The sequence below is a fragment of the Epinephelus fuscoguttatus genome, linkage group LG11 (assembly GCF_011397635.1).
Source record: "Epinephelus fuscoguttatus linkage group LG11, E.fuscoguttatus.final_Chr_v1".
NCBI lineage: Eukaryota > Metazoa > Chordata > Actinopteri > Perciformes > Serranidae > Epinephelus > Epinephelus fuscoguttatus.
The window spans coordinates 5062146-5067378 of record NC_064762.1 but is presented as its reverse complement, the minus strand read 5'-3'; positions in this window follow the sequence as shown (position 1 = coordinate 5067378).

The following is a 5233-nucleotide window of genomic DNA, read 5'->3' as shown; positions in this document are numbered from 1 at the left end:
GAATGGGTCACTATAGGCGCAATAACGGAGGCCTACTTTAGGAAAGACCTTTTTATGAGAGTGTCCACTTGCACAGCTGAAATGTAAATACTTTTAATCAGTTATAAGACGCTGGTGGACAAAAAACAAATTATTATTTTGAATTATTCGTCTGACTGGGACAGACAGACAGGGATCAGCTGACGTCTGTACAGTTAACTCACGTGTCTACAGGCTTATCTGACATCACCACCTTCACTTTCACTTATGACTTCACATTCACATACACACTACTCTAAGATAAATATACTTATTATTATTATTATTATTACTGTTACACACTGCTATGTAAAAAATAACTAAATAATAATAATAATAATAATTCCATAAAATAATTCAATAAAATTCACAAAACACAGGAAAATGAAAAAAAAATAGATAAAATGAATAAAATAAAAATTAATTTAATACAATAAAAAATATTATTGTCATCATTATTATCTATTAAATGTATTGTATTTATTTCTAACAAGAACAGGCACGTATGAGAAATCAACATAAACAACTTAGCTAACAACCAATAATAATAATAAACAATAAGGCAAAGCGGTTTGTGCAAATATGCAAATTTCTCCTTTGTCTCGTTTTCATACTGCACCTTTGATGACCTTTGGCTTTTCATTTCCTTTTTCTCCTCTCTGCCCTTATCTTGTTTTATTGCCTCTGGGTGGAGACATGATGGTGATGCCTTGGTAGAGCTGCCACTGCCAGTAGAGCTGTGGGGATTAAAATATTACTCCATCGTTTTCACAGACAAAAAAAATCATTTAAATAATGTTTAAAGCAAAAATGGCAAATATTTGCTGGTCTCGTGCTTTCTGAATGTGAGAATTTGATGCTTTTCTTTGTCATACATGATAAAAAATGTAATACTTTTGGATTTTTTTGGACTGTTGGTCCATAATGTGGAGGCTTATCTTTTAGGCTTATCTGACATGACTAATGCTTCTGTTTATTGTAATGAGGTCAGTGATTTCTTTTAAAGCCCTTCTTAAAACATACCTTTATTGGAGAGCGTTTCCTGATTTTACTTGAGTTTAAAGTGTCTTTTATTTCCTCCTTTTTATATATTAAAGTTTTATCAGTTCTTCTGAAAGTTGTTTTTATGCCTCGTCTGTTTAATTATTGACATGTAAAGCACTCTGTAACTCTGTTTTAAAAGGGCTCTAATAATAAAGATTATTGTTGTCATTGTAATGTTTTTTTTTTTCAGTTGCCAAAGTGTTGAAGTCCCGCTGGTCTGTGCACTTTATCAGATTATGTTTATTTGTCTTTAATGTTTTCTCTATGTTCATGTGTTATTTTTTGTTTTGTCCCATTTCTCCCCATTTTTTCCCAAGAAACATTTTTCTATTATATTGTTCCTATTACATTTAATCTTTTTGTTGTGATTGCCTGTTAACCATTTGGAGCTGTGTATGTGGCGTGTCCAGAAATAGATGTTGTTGTTAAGGTTTTGCCCTGAGATTTACCACAAGCTTGACTTCAATGACGACATGTTCGACCTGTTTTTGTTAAGACTCTTTGAATTATATTATTCAGTGTGTATATTGCTGTTGTTGTTATTTGTCTCATAATTATTATCTTTGATGGAGGGAGGTTTCTTCTGTGGGACTGATTGCGATGATAGTCTCTGACTGACCTCACCTGGGGAGGGGTTATCTATATATGTTTTAAATGTTCTTTTGTCCTTTAATATACTTGATGAAGATCTGAAGACGGAAACGTTATGTGCTTAATAGAGTTTTTTCCAAGTATAGGATTGAAGATGACCCCTTGGTGTCTGTAAAATCACACAGTGCTTGTTCCACTATTATCTGACATTTTGTTTACAAACTGATTCATTGATAAAACAATAAGCAGATCAACCAGTAATGAAAACAATGGTTAGTTGCAGCCAGTACCTCCTACACCACATTCTCTGGGCATGGTGTTGATCCGGCACATATGCATTAATTATGTGTCAGAGTGATGTCAGCTTCCTTTACTTATTCATCTAAGAGTTACATTGCCCAGTGAGCCCGAACCACAGATGCAACAGCAGAACACTGAGCTGCTCCACTGGAACAACTGGGATGAAACGCCTTGCTCAGGGGAACTTTCTGCATACTTTGATCAGCTTACTATCACTGCCTCAACCACTGGCACATTATAAATACCCCAGAGGCTCTTTAGACAAAGCGATGACACTGTGCAATGGTTTTGTTGTGTTAGATGTCGTCCAACCATGTTTAAATGATGCTGCAGAAGGAAGAGCTGATGATTCTGAGCGTCTTACATCTCTGCACACAGCCTATGGATCAGACTGGAAACCAACGTTTAGCCTGTAGCTCCCTCCAGTGTTCAAATGAACATATTACACCATGCCATGAAGAAGCAAGGAGATAAAAGAACATTGCAGTATTAATGTAAATCGCACTCTTCCAGAAAATAATCCCTCACAGCACAGTTTCTCATCCCTGACATGCAACAGGCCTTTTACAAGAATCCTAAATGACTGAAAACAAAGCAGTGTTGGTGAATCTGGGCTTACTGAGTCTCTTGTTTCGGAGACACCGAAGAGCACTAATGAGTGCAATGAGAATGATGAGAGTTTTCATAAAAGCTTCACTTTATATCTGGCTTTGTTAATTAACACCAACGGGACCATCTGAGCTGACCTGGGAAAATGCTGACAGTCTCTGCACAGGATGTTTCAAGCATGAAAAGTTTAGTGGTGTACGGGCTGTTATCAGCGCTGAAAAAGCGGTTTGATATGGTAAGAAAGGGAGGGAGGGAGGGAGGCATGCAAGGGCTTGATGAAAGAGTAAAGGAAACAGAGAGAAATCATGATGAGTGAAGAGAGACTGCAGCATTATGAATATTTCAGGCCATTTCTCAGCACCCAGCAGTACTCTCATCGCAGAGCCACAACCTGCTAAGCTCATCCATTTACACGTGGGGTTTTCCTGTATACATATCTCTGTCATTGTTGTGGGTTAATTATGGAGGAACAGTCCTTGGAGGCTGTGTTGCTACATCGGTGGCAAAACAGAACAAAATGATGCCACGTGAATAATTCATAATTGTGCTATTACTGTCAGTGCTACTGATCAAATATAAATCATCATACGTTGGTTTGTGACCTTTTGGTGTTTGATAAACTACACAGATTAGACTTAATTGCAATTGGTATAGTCTATTAACAAGATGAACTTTAGCCAAAAGCTAATAGATGCAGCATCTCGTCAACTTTGTCTGGGATGTTACAAGGAAATATCTGATCAACCCATCTAGAATGTCATCCATATAATGTAGTTTTACAACTAGGTTCAGGACTAAAGACCACGATTCGAGCACATCCCATTTCCGCCCAATAGTATTTAAGCACACCTGATGCATTCTCTTTCTCTTTGACACATTTCTCACATCCCACCTGTCCAATCCTGTCCTGCCTCTTACATCTTTTTCTCTGCTCCTTTCTACATACAGGAACCAGTGGGGGCTCTATCCGAAGCCCCCCACTCAGTCTCACTCCCGGGATCCCTCCTGTGTTCCTGCCTTCAGCCCAACACATTCATCATCGCGCTCGCCTGCTACCCAGAAATCCAGCCTTCATCCCTCAACCCTCATCCCTTCATTTCTCACGCTACATCCCTTGATCCTTACCCTGTCATCCCTAACCTTTCATCCATCTGGCCCTTGACCCTCATCCCCTCAACCCTTCATCCCTCTTCCATTCGATCCTCATCTATTCATCCCTCAACCCTTCATCCCTCATCCCTCATCCATTTGACCCTCGACCCTCATCCCTTCATCACTCAACCCCTCATCCCCCAACCCTTCATCCCTCAACCCTCATCCCTTCATCCCTCAACCCCTCATCCCTTCATCCCTCAACCCTTCCTCCCTCAACCCTTCATCCCTCATCCATTCAACCCTTGACCCTCATCTGTTCATCCCTCAACCCTTCATCCCTCAACACTGCATCCCTCATCCCTCATCCATTCGATCCTTGACCCTCATCCCTTCGCCCTCAACCCTTCATCCCTCGTCCCTTCATAATCCATTCGACCCTCAACCCTCATCTGTTCATCCCTCAACCCTTGATCCCTCATCCATTTGACCCTTGACCCTCATCCCTTCATCCCTCATCCTTTCATCCCTCAACCCTTGATCCCTCATCCATTTGACCCTTGACCCTCATCCCTTCATCCCTCATCCTTTCATCCCTTGTCCCTTCATCCCTCAACCCATCATCCCTTATCCATTCGACCCTCGACCCTCATCCCCTCATCCCTCACCCCTTCACCTCTCATCCATTTGACCTTCAACCCTCGTCTGCTGGGCCCACTAGTTCTGAAGTAACCGGATCGGATTTCGTCTATCGGATTGGATCAAATCTTGAAAATGGGTTTTTCAAAACAAAATAAGGATTCTGAAATTGCATTGGATCATGTAATGATAAATGAACTGCACTTGTATAGCACCTTTCTAGTCTTCCGACCACTCAAAGTGCTGTAACAATACATGTCACATTCACCCATTCACACACACACATTCATCCACTTTCATACATGGTGCCACCTGCTACTCAGTAACCACTCACATGCTCTCACACACCGATGGAACAGCCACTGGGAGCAATTTGGGGTTCAGTATCTTGCCTAAGGATACTTCCACATACAGACTGGAGGAGCCGGGGGTCAAACCACTGATCCTCTTTATTCATTTATTTCAAGACGTACAAGCACCTGTCTCTGTCACCACATTCTTTTTGATGCCCCTCTATGGATATATGTATTTCTAATTTTAGATCTTTTTAAAGATTGTTCCATGACCAAGGTGCAGAGTAGGAGAATGCAGTTTTTCCCAGATCTGTTAAAACCTGGGGTACATTGAAAAGCAACCACCTGGAGGAGCATAGCCGGTAACTACCGGTAAAGCAAGATGTCTGCGAGTGGTCAATGACGTCCAGTGCACCAAATCATAAAGCATGCAGCGATGAGGAAGTGACTTTACGTTTGTAATAAAACATAGTTATACATGGTACACTGAATCAACGTAAAATGGAGGAGGTTGCATGCATATACAGTATGTCACCATAACCAATCACTGACAGAAAAGTAGCTTCCACAAGTTTCCTCTCAGCACTGAAAGCAAAACAAGACTAATTTCTGAATTAAAAACCAACCCTCACTTTAAGCTTCCTAAT